The following is a 19,836-nucleotide window of genomic DNA, read 5'->3' as shown; positions in this document are numbered from 1 at the left end:
CTAACTCTTACTTTCAGTTTTAAGAGTTATAACTCATGACAAATTTTAACGTTTAAGAATTATACTGTATTCATCTACCTTGAAATTGTATTTAACACAGTGTCTGAAAATAGTAGTTGATAAATATATTCACTTGCTTAATTGAGCAATAATAGACATTTGGAAAAACAGAGAATGATATTTATCATTTTGTCCCATTGCCTAATTTTTTGATAAGTTCACTGATGACCAAAGATGTTATTTTTTTGTTTTTTTGGTTGAACATATCTGGTGACCGAAGCAACAACATATAGGGCAATCTCTATACTGCACCTTTTGTGTTCTCAAGACAGAAACTTCTTACTTGATTCCTTTATGCTTTTTTATCTTCCACATTCCAATGAGAATCTTATGTCTGTTTCTAGCGTATAGATGAAATTTATTCATCTGTTTCTCTTAATTTTCATTGTGAGTGCTCTAATCCTGGGCATTGTCGGCTCCCACGCAGATTACTGCAAGCACATCCTGATGCACACCCTTCCCTCCAGGCTTTCCACACTTCTTACCGTATCCAAGTGGACACTGTGCTTAAAATCATCCTCTAGCTTTTCAGAGAGTATAAGATAAAATACAAACTCTTCTATATGACTTATAATGTGCCAATTTACTTCTCTATCTCTATAATTCATGCCTACCATTCCCCATCTAACATTCTATTTTTTTTTTTAATGTTTACTTATTTTTGAGAGAGAGAGACAGGGAAAGAGCAAACAGGGGAGGGGCAGAGAGGAAGACACACACAGAATCCGAATCAGACTCCAGGTTCTGCGCTATCAGCACAGACCCCGACGCAGGGCTCAAACTCATGAACCCGTGCAATCGTGAGACTTGAGCCTAACCGACTGAGCCATCCAGATACACACCCCCACAACCCCATCTAACATTCTATGTTCCATTTTGAAATAAATTTATACGTTCTAATATTATTGCCACCTTTGCAAAAGTTAGCACCTCTATCATGTCATAGAATTATCCTTTCCTTTATGATGGAATAATGAAGATCTAGTAACTTAGAAAGTGTGGTGATTATAATACAACACTATTGTCTATATTTACTATAGTGTGTGTTAGATCTCTAGGACTTACTTGTTTACTAGTTGCAAGTTTTTACCTTTAAACAACATCTCTCCTATCCCCCTACCCTGGCCCCTGGTAACCACCATTTTACTCTATGTTTTTATGAGTTTGGCTTTTTTAAATGCCACCTATAAGCAATATCATATATTTGTCTTCTTTTGTCTGACTTACCTCACTTAGCATAATGCTCTCAAATTCCATCCATGTTGGTGCAAATGGAAGGATTTTATTCTTTCTCACAGCTGAATAACACTCTTTTATGTGTATATACTGTGTATACTGTATCTTCTTTATCCATTCATCTGTTGACAGACCCATGTTGTTTCCATGTCTTCATTATTGTAAATAATGCTTTAATAAACATGGATTTTGTGTATATATATTTGAAACCTTGTTTTCATTTCCCTTAGTTATATAAAAATGGAATGGATCAATTATATAGTAGTACTAATTTAACGTTTTGAGGAACTTACATACTGTTTTCTATAATGCCTGAATCACTTCACATTCTCACCACCAATGTATAAGAATACCCTTTTCTTCACATCCTCACCAACATTTGTTATCTCTTATCTTCTTGATGATAGCCATTCTAACAGGTGTGAAGTAATATCTCATTATAGTTTTGAGTTGCATTTCCCTCATGATTAGTGATGTTAAGCATCTTTTCATTTGTCTGTTGGCCATCCGTGTGTCTTCTTTGGAAAAATGCCTATTTAGTTTCTCTGCCCATTTTTAAATAGATTTTTTTATTGATTTGTATGAGCTATTTATATATTTTTGATTTTAGACATTTGGAAAAGGAGAATCATATTTATTGATTCATCCCTCATCCAATATATGGTTTGCAATTATATTCTCCCATTCTGTAGTTGCTTCTTCATTTTGTCGGATACTTCTTTGTTTTATAGAAGCTTTTGGTTTGATGTAGTCCTACTTGTTGATTTTTGGTTTTGCTGTTTAATATCATTTTTTGGATCTTCAGGCTTATATATTATATATAACTTCAGCTTGAATCACCCTTTTCTCTGACAACTGCTTCTTCTAGATACCTCCAACCTACCTCATGACCTCAACTTAGATATTAGTTTTTGAAGAAAGCTTTCCTCAATACACTATTACCAGGCCAACTTCCATTGCTCATTACTTAAAAACATTTGACAAACTGGTAAAATTTATAGTTCAATTGTTAATCTTGTTGCATTATAACTCAGAGGGCGAGCTTATGTCTGTCTTATTGTTTTTTTTAAGTCCAGTTACCTGGCATCTATTCAATTCCCATTCACTTATAAATGGGTAACATTTACAGATAACCATAAACAGTCATGTGTCCTTTGCCACAGGCTAAGTCCTGTGCTTCATTTTCCTGGGAAGAAATTGTTTTAAAAAAGTGAGTAAATTATCCAAGTCCCGGAGTTTTTAAGTAGTAAAGGCTAAACAGAAAAACAGGATCACATGGCATGGCCAGTATTGATACTCCTTACCACTGCAACAATTCTGAAATAATACTAAGCCCTAGGAATGGGTTTATTTTGGATTGAATTAAATGCTTTCAAATTTGCTTTTTCCTAAGAGGAATTTTAATTACTTCTAAACGGCATCTTTATACATTTTCCAACTTTTCCAGTGGACCCGTTTGTTCAAAAGATACAATCAAGTGATAATGATGCTTTTGTGCTCCATCTTTTGACATGCTATGTTACCAAATGATGAGCTCTGTCTCCCTCTTTACTCTGACCATAGCATTAAAAATAACATTTTGTTGTGCTTATTATAGTCCATGAATCAATATATCCTTAATTGTCTTTCTAGGAACTCTCTTTCAGGTTCAAACCACAGATTTTTAAAACTGCAAATCAAATCATCTTACTTTCAACTATTCTCTGTGTCTAATCTAAGTAACACCATTAAATTCTGTAAATGCTAACAAACTTTTAACTCATATAGGTATTTTTTTATGTTACTACAGTTCTATTTTTAGACTCTACTACCTTTATTGATATATTTTTTCCTAATCATTTTACTGTTTTATTATTTATGATGTTTTCATTTATGTCTTTGAGGTTATGTCCATTGTATCTATCTGGTGAAAATACACTGTAATAGTGTGCTATTGTGCATGTTTTCACAACTTCATGTTCAGTGACGTCATGTTGGTAACTTGAGATCAGCTACTACTACCTAGTGCAATTGCTAGAACATGGAGTAGTTCTATTTATTCCTTGGCTTTCAAGGATGGTTTAATATTCACAAATGAATCAATGTGATACACCACATTAATAAAAGAAAGGATAAGTATGACATAATCATTTCAATTGATGCAGAAAACCCATTTGACAAAGCACAACATCCATTCATGTTAAAAATCCTCAAAAAACTAGATTTATAGGGAACAATCTCATATATGAAAAACCCACAGCTAATATTATTCTCAATGGGGAAAATTGAGAGCTTTTCCTCTACAGTCAAAAATAAGACAGGGCGTCTACTCTCACTAATTTTATTTAACATAGTACTGAAAAGTCCTAGGATCAGCAATCAGATAAGAAAAACAAAAGTATCCAAATTGGCAAGAAAGAAGTTAAACTTTTCCTATTTACATATGATATGATACTTTATATATAAAAACCTGAAAAAAAAAAGCTGCTAGATGTGGTACACCAACTCAGTAAAGTCACAGGATACAAAATCAACATACAGAAAACTGTTGCATTTCTATACAATAATGAGGCAGTGGAAAGAGAAATTAAAGAATTAATTCCATCTCCAACTGCATCAAAAGCAATAATATACCTAGGAGGGAACCTAACTAAAGAGGTAAAATACTTATACTCTGAAAACTATAAAACACTGATAAAAGAAATTGAAGATTTCACAAATAAGTGAAAAAAATTCTATACTCATGGATTAGAAGAACAAATATTGTTAAAATATCTATACTACCCAAAGCAATCTATACATTTGATGCAATCCCTATGAAAACACCACAAGCATTTTTCTTAGAGCTAGAACAAACAATACTAAAACTTGTATGGAACCACAAAAGAACACAAATAGCCAAAACAACTTTGAAAAAGGAAAACAAAGCTGGAGGCATCACAATTCTGGACTTCAAGTGATTTTACAAAGTGGTAGTGATCAAAACAGTATGGTGCTGGTACAAAAACAGACATATAGATCACTAGAACAGAATAGAAAACCCAGAAATGAACCCACAAGTTTATGGTCAATCTTTGATAAATCAAGAAAGAATATTCAATGGAAAAAAAGACAGTCTCTTCAGCAAATGGTGTTCGGAAAACTGGACAGCAACATTCAAAAGAATGGAACTGGACTACTTTCTTACAACCAAACATAAAAATAAGTCCAAAATGGATGAAAGACCTAAATGTAAGACATGAAACCATTAAACTTCTAGAGGAAAACACAGGCATTAACCTCCTTGACAATGGCCATAACAACTCTTACTAGCTATGTCTCCTGAGGCAAGGGAAACAAGCAAACACAAAACTATTGGGATTTCATCAAGATAAAAAGTTTCTGAATCAGCGAAGGAAACAATCAACAAAGCTAAAAGGCAATATTCAAATTGGAGAAGATATTTATAAATTACAATCAGAAAAAGGGTTAGTATCCAAAATATATAGAGAATTTATAAAACCCAAACCTCCCAAAAATGAATAATCCAATTAAAAATGGGCAGAAGACATGAATATGCATTTTTCCAAAGAAGACATACAGATGGCCAACAGACACATGACAACATGTTCAGCATCACTCATCATCTGGGAAATACAAATCAAAACTACAACGAGATATCACCTCACACCTGTCATAATGGCTATAATGAACGACACAAGACACAACAGGTGTTGGTGAGGGTAAAGAGAAAAGGGAACCCTCTTGCACTGTTGGTGGGAATGCAAACTGGTGTAGCCACTCTGAAAAACAGTATGGAGGCTTCTCAAATGTTAAAAATATAATTATCTTGGGATGCCTGGGTGGCTCAGTTGGTTAAACGCCCAACTCTTGATTTGGGCTAAGGTCATGATTTCATGTTTTGGGAGATTAAGTCCCACGCCAGGATCTGCACTACCAGAGCAGAGCCTGCTTGAGATTCTCTCTCTCTCATTCTCTCTCTGTCTCTCCTCCCACAAATAAATAAACATTAAAAAAATAGAACTATCATACAATCCAGCAATTCCACTACTTGGTACTACCCAAAGGATATTAAAATACTCACCTGAAGGGACACAGGCACACCGATGTTTATAGCAGCATTATCAATAATAGCCAAATTATAAAAACAGCCCAAATGTCCATGGACTGATGAATGGTTAAGGAAGATGTAGCATATATATGCCATGGAATATTACTCAGCTGCAAAAAGAATGAAATCTTACCATTTGCAACAACATGGGTGGAGCCAGAGTGTATAAGTGAAATAAGTCAGTCAGAGATAGACAAATACCATATAATTTCACTCGTATATGGAAGTTAAGAAATATTACACTCTATGTTAACTAACTATAATTTAAATAAAACCTTGAAGAAAAAGAAAAGTTGTGGGAGAAACAGTGGGGTAGAGGGTGGAAGGAGGTGTTTTCTTATTTTTAGATCACAAAACCAGTGATGTTATTTTGAAGTAAAAAATTCAGTGAGTCTTCTCCCAACCCTGAATTCTCCTCATCCAAACCTTTTAATAATTTGCTATTTACTTTATTATATTAAATTATTTCTCTTTGAACATCTAGATTTTTCTATTTCCTGCTCCGGGCCCTGACTGCTATACTGAGAATATAGTATTTTTAATTACAAATCATATAGTTTTAGAGAATGCACCTTGTAGAGCTAATACATTTTTTAATTCTGAATTATTCATATATAAAATTAAATAACTTTGATCTCTAAAAACTTGTACTACATTCTACTATCTCCTCCTACAGATATAGGCTTACATCAGGGGTCAGTAATAAACCATGATGAAAGGTTTCCAGGAAACACTAATGATAAAGGAACACATATACGGTGGGAAGAGAATTCCTTTAGGGAAAAGTAAACAATTATTTTTTTTAAAAAAGGGGAAAAACTGAAGAGGAATAAGACTTAACTGGAATGTTAAGGGAACCATTGAGAATCTAGAATACTGAATACTGGAAGATATCAGTGTTTATAACAAAAGAAATTAAGAATTAAGGGAGATGAAAGTGTACAGATATTGGAAGCTGAAAGTGTTCATTTTCCACATGTCTGGACTATCATTAAAATGTCCTGAAATCAGTAAGGTTTAAATAAATAGCCCTTAAACTCAGAAAATCCTGAAAATATATCATTGAACCTCAATCTGAGTAATGCAGATGATTGTAAATTCAGTATACAAGATATCTGTTATATGTCATATAACAGAGCATCTAAGGAGCATTCATTGCTCCTATTAATCACTTCCAAGTTTATATTGTGGAAACCAGCCCCTGCCCTCCTCAGCCCATGTGAATAAAAGAGGGATGAACTCACATACTTAGTACAGTACCAGACATGTCACCTGGCCTTTTAAGAGAAATTACTCAATTCTCTTGGCCATACAGAAGCAGCTGGGGATTGTCCCATGACATAATGAAATCTGTATGTCTTTTGTATTGCTTCTGTTAATTTTACACGTAACAAGTTTGGGATTTCAGGTTTTAACATGTGGAGAAACCCAAACTAGAATAAACGATGATTCAGGATGAAGTACATTAACTGCTTGGCTCTGTCATGATATTAAGCCATTTAAGGTACTAGATCTCCCCTGATGTATAGGTTTTTTTGCTTGTTTGTTTGTTTTGTTTTCTTAAGTCCATTTGAGCAGACTATTTATTCCTCATAACCCAGAAATCCTGACTAATCCATTCAGTTTTAAATGATTATAGGCAACAGGGAAAGCAACAGACTCTGATTATAATTGGACACAAGAATGGATGTTGCAAACAAATTGAAACCAGGGAAGTGAATGGGAAAAATATTTCTGAACAACAAATTCATGTCAGTCACTGAAATCAGAAAACATTGTTTTCACAACATTCCCGTAAGAAAGATAGCATCAGTCATTTTTTCCTCAATGTAATTATTATGGCTCAGAAAATGTATATGAAAATATAATTCAAAATTGGGTCTTTCAGATTTCAAATGCCTCATGGTCTCAACATTGACATTTATTGACTAAATCTGTCTAGTAATTCTATACAAAGCCTGAACAGATTTTTCTGCTTCAAAGTTGGCTGGCATAAAGATCCTTTTTGTTTGATGACTTCCACTGAGAATAAAGGTCACCCCTCAGTATCAACTCAGTATTAATTTGTATCAACAATAACAGGTTAACAGTAATAGAACCCATGGAACTTTATTAGCAGTCTGCAGGATATTTTACGTAATGATCATGCTAATTATAATTTGCATCATGTTTAAACTTTACAGTATAGGTTCTGAACTATTCATTCGAATTAAACTCAAGGAATATAGTTATTATTTACACACAAAATTTATATAAAAAGAACCTATAGCTCCAGTTTCTCTATGGTGAGCCCATTTCCTTTCTCACTTATCTTGTTATAATGAGTGGAAAATGAAAAAAAAATTTAAGCTTGTACAGATACACTCCAAATAAGCCAACAGGAGGAAATTATATTGGTATTTAAAGAAAGACTCTTGATTTGAGATATTATTCATTATAAATGTAAAACATACTATTAAATATGTTTTAGAAAAATAATTTATTTTTGTTTATTTATTTTAAAGAGAGAGACAGTGCAAGCAGGAAGAGGGGCAGAGGGAAGGAGAAAGAGAGAGAGAAAGAAGGGGGGAGGGAGAGAGAGAGAGAGAGAGAGAGAGAGAGAGAGAGAGAGAACCTTAAGCAGGCTCTATGCTCAGCACATAGCCCAACGCAGGGCTCTATCCTACCACCCTGGAATAATGACCTGAGCTGAAATGAAGTCAGACGCTCAACTGACCAAGCCACCTAAGTGCCCCAGAAAAATAATGTTTTTATCAAAGTATAGTTGACATAAAATGTTATATTAGTCTCAGGTTTAAAACATGGTGACTGGACAATTACACACATTACAAAGTTCTCACTTTAAGTGTCATCACCATCTGTCACTATACAAACTTATTACAATATTATTGGTTATTCCCCATATTGTACTTGAAAAATAAAATATTATTTATCAAAATAATATTCTGAAGAAAAAGAAAAAAATAGTTCTTCCTGTAAAAGGAAATCGAAGAGGAGATCAGAGTAAATCCCATTCCTAAATCATCTAACTCAAGTTATAGATTAGATGACTGTGCAGAATTATTTGAGGTATTTTAAAATATGGGACAAACAGGAATGAGATTCAGGTAAAATTCTGTTGACAGGTAATGCGTTGGAGAAAATCAAGAAAGGAATAGTTAGAAGTATATTTTAAGCCTAATATTCTCCATTGTTGGAGGCAAATAAATAAATCTCTTCTGCTTTAATTAAGATAACTGTGGTATTTAATACAAAATACCACACTAAATAGCTAAATAATTGTTTTTATTTAGAGCCAAAATCCCTCACAGGTCTCTCCAGAGTCTATGCTAATTTATAGGACCAGGAGGAACCAAAGCAATCTGTTAAAAGTACAAAGTTCAAGATTTATCTGACCTCAATTCTTCTTGTTATAAAATCATAGACATCAGGGCGCCTGCGTGCCTCGGCCAGCTGAACATCAGACTTCTGCTCAGGTCATGATCTCACAGTTCATGGGCTCAAGACCCACGTCAGGCTTTGTTTGCATTGACAGCACAGAGCCTGCCTCAGATTCTCTGTCTCCCTTTCTCTCTGCTCCTCCCCTGCTTTATGCTCTCTCTTTCCCTCTCTCATTCTCTCTCTCTCTCTCTCTCTCTCTCTCTCTCTCAAAAATAAATAATTTCTAAAAAATCATACACATCAATGCCGTACAGTATTTGGAAAATTTGAAAAAAACAATAGATCAATGTAACATAATAAAGAGTCCATGAATAAAACTGCCCTGATGTGATAAATTGATCAATTGATTTTCAAAAAACTTACCCAAGTAATTCAATGTGGAAAAGAGAAACTATTCAAGTAAGGGGTATGGAGGTCATGTATTAATTTAAAACAATGCAAAAGAAATGAAATTTCTTTCATTTCAAATTTGATATCATATTTGATATCATGCCCTCACATAAATGCTTTCAAGGTAGCATATACAGAAATTTGTATTTTAAATCTATAGGTTTCTAGAATAAAATCTACAAGAATATTTTTTCAGCCTGGAATAGGAAATTCTTTCTAATACTATGTGTAAAGCACATAAGAAAAATCAAATAATGTATTATAATTCATTAAATTAAAGGCTTCTTTAACTGGTAAGAAAATACACAATTCACACACTGAGTAAATACATTTGCCAAATATATATCTGACAAAGATCTGTTTTAAAAAACTTACAAAGGACTCCCACACTCAATTCAAAGGCAGAATTCCCTCAAAAGTAAGACAACAACATTTAAAAAGGAATGAACATAGGGGGCACCTGGGTGGGTCAGTCAGTCAAGCGACCAACTTTGGCTCAGGTCATGATCTCACAGTTCCTGAGTTTGAGCCCCACCCTGGGCTCTGTGCTGACAGCTCAGAGCCTGGAGCCTGCTTTAGATTCTGTGTCTCCTGCTCTCTCTGCTCTTCCCCTGCTCACATGCTGTCTCTCTCTCAAAAATAAATAAAGATTAAAAAAAAAAAAAAGAACATAAACTTTTCAAACGAATTCATATAAATAGTCAGTAAGGATATTTAAAAAGTGATCAACATTAGTCATATGAAATGCAAATGATGATGAGATATCACTATATATACAGCTTCTAGAGTGGCTAAAATTTTAAAACGTGTCACCAATAAAATATTGGTGAGGAGATGAATCAGCTGAAACTCTACACTGCTGATAAGAAAACTCATGGTAGTTTGAACTGTGAGGAGATATTGAGAACTTTTAGTTAGACACACCCTAACACCTAAAGATCTATTTTTCTGTGGAAAGCACCATAAATATCTAGAAAATGTATGTATATAATTAATTTTGTGGTACTAATTTAATGTCCTTTTTTCTCAGTAAGGTTTTTCTTATATCTTGTTAATGTTTTTTTAGCAATTGAAGTCAAGTGGTTGGCAATTCTGCATTAAAAAGTTCATTTTTAATAAGATTTGGTGTATGTAAATGATGGACTTTTTTATTATTTTAAGTTTATTATAATTACATGACTATGTCTCACTGAAACAAGTTTTTATCTATTTGTGTAAATATACAGACATATATGCAGTATCTTTCTGATTTTCATCATGTTATTCTTTTCGATCCTATACTTGTTTTCATAATATTAATTGTTGTTATATAGCAAGCATATTTTAATGTGAGAACCCATTTATTAAACTGTATTTTCTAAATATATATTTTAAGGGGCGCCTGGGTGGCTCTGTTGGTTGGGCGTCCGACTTCAGCTCAGGTCCTGATCACGGTTTGTGGGTTTGAGCCCCGCATCGGGCTCTGTGCTGACAGCTCAGAACCTGGAGTCTGCCTCAGATCCTGTGTCTCCCTCTCTCTCTGCCCCTCCCCCCGGTCACACTCTCTCTCTCTGTCTCTCTCAAAAATAAATAAATGTTAAAAAAAATTAAATACATATTTTAATATTGTCCTCTTTTTATTTTTGATTAAGTTATATACTGATTTCTATATGTTAAATGGTTTAAATATGCTTAAGCAAATTAGTATATGTTGCTAACCATTCATTAGTCTTTTCATGAAGCATCTCAAATTTCAGGTGTTTAATTAGAATGCAATTATATGATTTTTGCAGATTGTAATAGTAAGATTAGTATTTTTAAATGAGTTAGTGGCTACACTGAAAGTTACATGGAAAAAGGAGTGTTATTGCTAATTTATTTTTCTAATAGGTATGATTACTTATCCAATTTTTATTTTATAATAAAAGTATAATTTATCATTATTTATAATATTATCTTAAAAATAACAATAACTAAATTTTAAAAATTCAAACACAATTCTAGACATTTTATGATTCTTGTATTCTAGAAACCATGTTCCATTAAGACAAGTGTCTTACCTTCTTATTCATCATGACAGTGCTGATAAGATCGCCTGGCTTGAAATATGAAATTGTTTTACATTTCTTGAATGAATTCTCCTTTTTTCTTTTATATTCCAGTTAGTATAAATTCTGATAACTCATATTAAGCTTGCACCTTATTCTCTTTATTTCAAAAGATTTTTGAATCATGTGTTTTAGTTGTTTGACTCAGTAATTTAATTTACAGGGCTCCCTGAAATACTACTAAGTCTAAATAAACATTTCTCATTGAGTTCATCCTCCACTTAAAATAACAAATTGTGGGGGCGCCTGGGTGGCGCAGTCGGTTAAGCGTCCGACTTCAGCCAGGTCACCATCTCACGGTCCGTGAGTTCGAGCCCCGCGTCGGGCTCTGGGCTGATGGCTCAGAGCCTGGAGCCTGTTTCCGATTCTGTGTCTCCCTCTCTCTCTGCCCCTCCCCCGTTCATGCTCTGTTTCTCTCTGTCCCAAAAATAAATAAACGTTTAAAAAATAAAAATAAAAAAAAATAAATTGTGCACGAAAATATTTAAAAAATATATAAATTAAGTTAATAAGAGGGAGTTATCATTATCCAATTAAGTCAAATGTATTTTTGTAGATGATATCATTATTAATTAATGTATCTTTATATTTAATATATATGCAATACTATTATTTTACAACTTCAATTTCATTAAGTTTCAAATGTTCATCCCCTATTTTTTTATTGAAATATATTTGACATATAACATTGAGTAAATTTCAGGTGTACAACATGTTGGCTTGATACATTTTCATATTATAATATGGTTGTCATTGTAGCAACAGTTAGCTATCATGTCAACTAATTATCATTTTTTGTGGTGGAAATAATTAAGATCTAGCAAGTTTGATAATTATTACAATATTATTATTTATATTCACTATATTCTCAAGACTTATTTGTCTACCACGTGCAAGTTTGAACCTTTACACAACATTTAGCAGGGCAACCAAAAGTAATGCTTATAATGTTATATCTGTTGGGCTGCCCTCTTTTCTTAGGTTATTTCTTGTGAATTTAATCTTTTTAAATTAATAATAAGATTATATCTTTTTTTCCTGCCTGGCTATGTGCTCAAGCTATCAATTTAAAAAGTCTTTGTTGCATTGTTTGCCACTTTATTGCTATTCTATCTTAGTATACTAGTTCATTATTATTAAATTTGTAGCTGTTAATCTGTTCTATATATCTATCCTCTAACTTCTTATCTAAATGAGATGAATTGTGCATCCTTCCATGATCAATGGGTAAAATATTTTCTATTCCTTCTTTAATTCCATGATATATCTTTAAATTCTACAATGACTGATTCTTAGATTTCTTTTGCCATTTATTTTTTTTCCTAAGAAAAGGTAAAAAATTATAAAAAGAGATACATAGGGTTTTTGTTAATAGTTTTTTCTTGGTTTATTAAGAGTTTTGAATACCTAGAGTGGAAGTAATGGACATGAAAAAGAATTTCAGAATGCTACAAGTGTCTTTATTGTTTAAAGAATTGCTTAATGTCTGATCATTGGTATTAATTGTCTCAGTACTTTTTAGGATATACATGAAACCGTATCTACAAAATTATGTAGCGTTTGAAGAGGATGACTTTATTTTCCTGGAAAATAGGAATAATCTATCATTTATAAAAAAGTCATTTGTGAATTTGGTGAGCAGGTTTTTGTATTATTAGAACTAACAGCTTATAGAAAAATAGTGCAGGACCCAAGAAGAAAGTTAATTTTTATTACTAACATAAAAGACAGAAGGCAGTCTCTCTGTTGACAAGAGTAAACAATATAGTGAAATTTAAGGTAACTTTTTTTTTAAATTTACATCCACATTAGTCAGCATATAGTGCAACAGTGATTTCAGGAGTAGATTCCTTAATGTCCCTTACCCATTTAGCCCATCCACCTTCCCAGAACCCCTCCAGTAACCTTCTGTTCTCCATATTTAAGAGTCTCTTATGTTTTGTCCCCCTCCCTGTTTTTATATTATTTTTGTTTCCTTCCTTTGTTTCTTTCCCTTATGTTCATCTGTTTTGTCTTATAAAGTCCTCATATAAGTGAAGTCATATATTTATCTTTCTCTGACTAATTTCGCCTAGCATAATACCCTCCAGTTCCATCCATCCACATTTGCAAATGGCAAGATTTCGTTCTTTTTTATTGCTGAGTAATACTCCATTGTGCATATATAACACACCTTCTTTATCCATTCATCCATTGATGGACATTTGGGCTCTTTCCATACTTTGGCTATTGTTGATAGTGCTGCTATAAACATTGGAGTGCATCTGTCCCTTCGAAACAGTGCACCTGTATCCCTTGAATAGGGTAACTTTTAATTTTTGAATTAGCACATAATTTAAATTTATAATTTGGATATTTTATAAATAATGTTTATGAAAAAAATAAAATAAATTTACTTTCATTAAAGACTTTGGAATATTCTGAAGTACCTCAGCATAAGCTTTGGGGAGTAGTTTGGTACATCAATACTTATTTTGAGTATTTGTGAATATTATATTTCTAAATATAGTTAGAACTCTTTAACAAGCTTTTCACATTATTTTATTTCCTCAACTTCATTTTTCTTTTTATTCCTCTAGGTCTCATTACTATAATAGAAAGCAAATATAAAAAGTACAGTGGTATCCACCTTAGAAGTCCAGGTTTCGTACAATGGATGCTTAATATATATTGCTGAGATCTTTCAAAAATTTCTTGCTGTCCATGTATTTTTTTTTAATTCTGGAGAAAACCTTCACATCAAGAAAAGTGTAAGTTATATTGAAGAATTTTTAAAAAGGCAATATTTGTGAAAAAATATCACACAAATGAGGATAACCAACATAGCTTTGTTGACTATGTATCCATTGATTTATGTTTAAACTTTCATATGTATTAACTCCTTTGTTAATTAAAAACTGAACATTTTATAATGAGGTAGACATATGGATAAAAATATTTAAATATATTATGAGTATGCTTAGTAATATTATCATTTTAATTAACATAACTAAAATTTATCATTTTTTCACAGGCCTTATTTTTATTCAGGTGTACTCTAACTAGGGAAGGGCACCATTACTATTTTATGCATTAAAAATTAAGGGGTAGAAAATTTAACTGACTTAGATGATGTCTACCTAACATCTTCTCTTGAATATTTATCAACTGCTTCTCTTGTCTATTTAAATAAATGCGTAGAGATTTATTCTATATTGAAAAAGAATATGGTTTATCTCATAAGGATGGATCATGTCCCCATGATCCTAGCATACAGCTTACTTACTGAGATTTGAAAAATCTAACACAGATGGATACTAACACAGGGGACTAAAATTAGCTGGCTAAATGCAGTTTGTATTAGACAGATGTGAACAAGCAGATAATAGAAAATACATCACAAACAAGAGCAACAGACAAATGACAGATAGCAAAAAAGGAAATGCAAAAAAAAAAGCCTTAAAAATTGAAAAGAAAATAATGTTAAGAACTAGAAAGGTATTATGATCAGAGGCATTTAGTGTTCCTAAATATAGTTTATAGCAATTATAATACTTATGAAACCCAGGTACTGGCTATATTTTTGTTATCTCCTCAATGCTTGCCACTTTAAATATATTTGGGACAAAATTATAATAACTTGCAATGTTTTGATCAACCACTATATGATGGGTATTGTTACTTATTTTCTTTTTTTTTTTCTTTTTCCTTTCCTTCCTTCCTTCCTTCCTCCCTTCCTCCCTCACTATCTTTCCCTTTGTCTTCCTTCCTTCCTTTCTTTCTTCCTTTCTTTCTTTTCTTTCTTTCTTTCTTTCTTTCTTTCTTTCTTTCTTTCTTTCTCTTTCAACAATTAAATAAGTAAATACAGTCTTTGCAATGATATACTTCAGTTAGAGTGCCTGCTAATTAACTTAGTGGATGGAAATACCCTGAATAGTCTTGCATGTTTTGGTAGCTTTGAAAAGATATTTCATTCTTTACCTAATAGGGATGAATGACCTAAAAGTTACAATACATAATAAGTATTTTAATTTAGTATCTGTTTATTGATGTCTTCCCACCCATAGTTCCCTAACGTAAACTCTGCAGTACATGTTTTCAGCTATTTATCATCAGCGGATAGGCAAGTACCTGACATAATAAGTACTTCTTTTTTTATTTAATGTTTATTTATTTTTGAGAGAGAGACAGATCGTGAACAAGAGAGGGGCAGAGAGAAAAGGAGACACACAATCTGAAGTAGGCTCCAGGCTTTGAGCTGTCTGCAGGGTCAGAAGCAATGCTCAAACTCGTGAACCCCGAGATCATGACCTGAACTGAAGTCCGATGTTTAACTGGCTGATCCACTCAACACTACTTAAGTAGTTCTTAAATATTGATTGAACTCATAGATACAATTTTAACTGAGATTTAAAACTACATTAAAATGAAAAAAAACACATTAAAATGAAATTGCAATGAATTATGCATTATTTCATAATGCTGTAAACCTACTCATGTGATTTATTTTTCTTATATTTTATGTCCTAAAGATCAATATCAGAATAACACCAAGTCATGTATGTAGTCTTGGGCTTCTATGGATACAGACTATCTACATTGAAAGAACTTGTTATAGTTTTAATTACATATTTCTGGCAAAATCAAAGATCAGGTGTTTGTTTGTTTGGATACTTTTTGGCAATAATTGTGGGCATGCATATCTGGTATAAAAATAAAGCACAATATTTGTTTAATATTTAAAATTTTCTATATTTATCAAATAATTAAATTAGTACAGAACTAAGGTGTCTATTGTTACTTGTTAAGTGTGTGTCAATACCATAAGTGGCAACAAATGTAATAATAAAATCAAATGGATTTGTTTCACAAACCTTTTAAATTAACCTCCATTTTGATGTTTTATTAGGAATAGACAATACCAACTAGCTCATATTATTTCTGAATATTCAGTGTTTGGGATAGTATAAATTCTATTTTTTTTTTACTAAAAATAGTTAAATTAATAGTTTATTCTTCTGAATACTCATTTTAGTGCTATGCTATGAAAGGTATCTATATTCCAAACATATTTAAAAACATTAAAATAAAGCAGAAACAGAAGAAATTATATTTATAAAAATACTGTATATTTTTAAAAGAGTTAACATATTATCTTTAAATGATCACAGCATTAGTAGTTTTACAGGTGAATAATGTGCAGTAGCAAATTCATCCAAGAGCAATTCATCATGTCATTGAAAAAAACATGAATTGTTGTCATGTCTCCTATTATTCTGATCCAGTGTGGGTCCTTCATATGAAGCAGAGTTATTGATTCATTCATTCACTAAAAACTTACTGAGTAACATCCTGGGTTAGAATGTGAATAAAACATATATGGATACTATTGTTCTGGGAAGACACATAATAAAATGCCTGCCTTCACAGTGTGATTTTAAGCTCCAAGTAAAATGTTAGCATGTCACACAAATTAGTACATTGATAGCATATTTTTTTAACTGTTTGAAGCCCAACAAAGTTGGGGTTAAATGATTGTCATTGTGGTTATAATATCTATTATCTTAATGAAACTGAGTTTAAATCATGGTTATACTACAAATATGTACCTAATAGTACAACATACCTAATACCCTGTGAACTTACAACAGTCAGCCTCATTTATGTGGTAAAATTAAGTGGGTTTAATCACTATTACTTTGACACCTTTAAAGCATAAAATAATTAATATGTGGGAAAACACACATGTACCCAGTATGTAATTAAAAAAACAAAACAAACAAACAAACAAACAAACAAACAAAAAACCACACAGGCTCAGGTCTACTCTCCAGCTATGTGATCCTGAGATAATCTATTTTCTTCCAGATATTCTCTAGCTATGTGATCCTACGATATTTTATTTTCTTGAGTTTATGCATTTGTACATTTTCTAAAATGCCTATGCTACATGTTATTTCCTTTAAAAAGATTGAATACTGGGGCGCCTGGGTGGCGCAGTCGCTTAAGCGTCCGACTTCAGCCAGGTCACGATCTCGCGGTCCGTGAGTTCGAGCCCCGCATCAGGCTCTGGGCTGATGGCTCGGAGCTTGGAGCCTGTTTCCGATTCTGTGTCTCCCTCTCTCTCTGCCCCTCCCCCGTTCATGCTCTGTCTCTCTCTGTCCCCCAAAAAATAAATAAACGTTGAAAAAAAATTTAAAAAAAAAAAAAAAAGATTGAATACAGTTCTCCAGGGTGCGTGATGAGCACTGGGTGTTGTATGTAAGGGATGAATCACCGAATTCTACCTCTGAAATCAATATTGCACTGTAAATAAGCCAATTAAAATTTAAAGTAAAAAACAATAAAAATTAAAAGAATATTGAAAAAAAGGCTATTTGTAACAGAAATGATCAGTTAGGCCAATTTAAAATTAAGAATTTCAGGGCACCTGTGTGGCTCAGTCAGTTGTGTCAGACTTCGGCTCAGGTCATAATCTCACAGTTCGTGGGTTCGAGCCCCGTGTTACACTCTGTGCTGACAGCTCAGAGCCTCGAGCCTACTTCGGATTCTGTGTCTCCCTCTCTCTTTGACCCTTCCTTGCTCATTCTCTCTCTCTTTCTCTTTTACTCTCTTTCTCTCTCAAAAATAAATAAACAATTTAAAAATAAAATAAAATAAAATAAAATAAAATTAAATTAAATTAAATTAAATTAAATTAAATTAAATTAAAATGAAGAATTTCTGGGGGTGCCTGGGTGGCTTAGTCGGTTAAGCATCTGACTCTTGATTTAGGCTCAGGTCATGATCTCACTGTGAGAGTGAGCCCCGCATTGGGCTCCCTGCTAACAGTGCAGAGCCTGCTTAGGATTCTCTCTCTCCCTCTCTCTCTGCCCCTCCACCTCTCGTGCTCTATCTCAAAATAAATAAAATAAACTTTAAAAAATAAAATGAAGAATTTCTATTTGTCAAAGTTATTCATAGGAAGAAAATGTAATCCACAAAATGAAAAGATATAATTACCATATACATAACTGATGAAAGATTCATATCCAGAATTTATAAATGAATCATTCAAATCATTAATAAAAATGCATAAAGCCCAATATAGAAGTGGGCAAAAGACTTCCATATTTATCCCACAAAAAAGAAAAGATAAATGGTCGATGAATCATTGAAATACATAAAAATGTTCTCAATCCCACTAGTAATCAGAAAGGCAAATAAAAAATAGCTATCAGAGATTATTAGACACTGATTAGACGGCCAAAATTGAAATGTCTGCCAACATTGTTATAAAAATGTTAATTCTCTTTAATTTTTAGAGTGCAAACTAGCAAAAACACTCATTTATAGTAAAATCAGATGAATTTATAACCTATTAACCCAGAATTGCACTTTCTTATGTAGCTTCAAATAATTCATGCATTTAGTGTACATGGATACACATAAAAGAATATTCAGAGTAACATTGTAACTTACAGCTGGAATCCAGCTCTCCATCTGCAGCACAATGGCTAAACCGCAGTCAATGCTAACAATTTAATGTTACCCAGCAAAGAAAGTAGCAGAATAGAGCTAGTTACAAAATATGGGCAAATCTAGCAAACAGATGTTTTTTACTGAAAAAGCAAGTCAAAAAAATACATAGTGTAATTCCATTTATATAAATTCCAAAACAGGATAAAGTACTTTATTTAAGAATTTATACTTAGGTGATAAAATGTAAAAGAAAGACAACAAAAAAAACAGGATATCAGTTTGCTCTAAATGGGGGAGAAAGGTCATGATCATGGCTTCTGGCAATGTTCTATTTCTTGACCTGGGTTGTGAATATATGCATGATCTTTTTATTCGGTGTAGTATACATTTTAATGTTATGCATCTTTATGTATGTGTTACATTTCAAAACAAGTAAAAAATGTTTAAAACCTGATTCAGTAAATAAACTTCACGATAAATTTCTTAAAGACTTAAATCCTTCCAATTCAAAATAGCAATTAATACATTTTTTTTCCTCACTATATAACCACACCTAAACTTTTCAGTTTCATGTTTTGTTCACATTGATCAGGAGCTGTCCAGACCATGTGTTGTCTTGAACAAGCTAAGGCTTCCCTTGGGGCATCCTTCAGCCCCTCTCTTTACTAAATCCGATTCTTTCCTACAGTCTAAATTACCCATCATAAGCCTTATGAACCTCCAATTTTGGATATGCTCTAGTATCTCTTGCAGTATTCACATTCAAAAAAGTCACTTACCTCTGTAGATCTATTCAATTATGAAGATTGCTGCCAAGAACTGTGACTTAATCATTATCTCCTCTGCCTAATTTGTAGCCGGCTTTTATGGCACTGGGTCCAGAAATATCTGAAATCCTTTACCTAGCAAAGTTAGTTTGCTTTATCAAGAAAACAATATATTTTTCAAGAAAATAGATCAATATAGCTGTACAACTTTCTAGATAGTTGCATATCTGCCATACAGGGGAATGAGGTTTGGCTGTAGGTCGGTGATCCAAACTAGACTGACTTACCCTCCATTTGCCTAAGGAAGCAACATGAATTCTGTGAC

This window comes from Prionailurus viverrinus, chromosome B1 (genome assembly GCF_022837055.1).
Source record: "Prionailurus viverrinus isolate Anna chromosome B1, UM_Priviv_1.0, whole genome shotgun sequence".
Taxonomy (NCBI): domain Eukaryota; kingdom Metazoa; phylum Chordata; class Mammalia; order Carnivora; family Felidae; genus Prionailurus; species Prionailurus viverrinus.
This window is presented reverse-complemented; position numbering follows the sequence as displayed.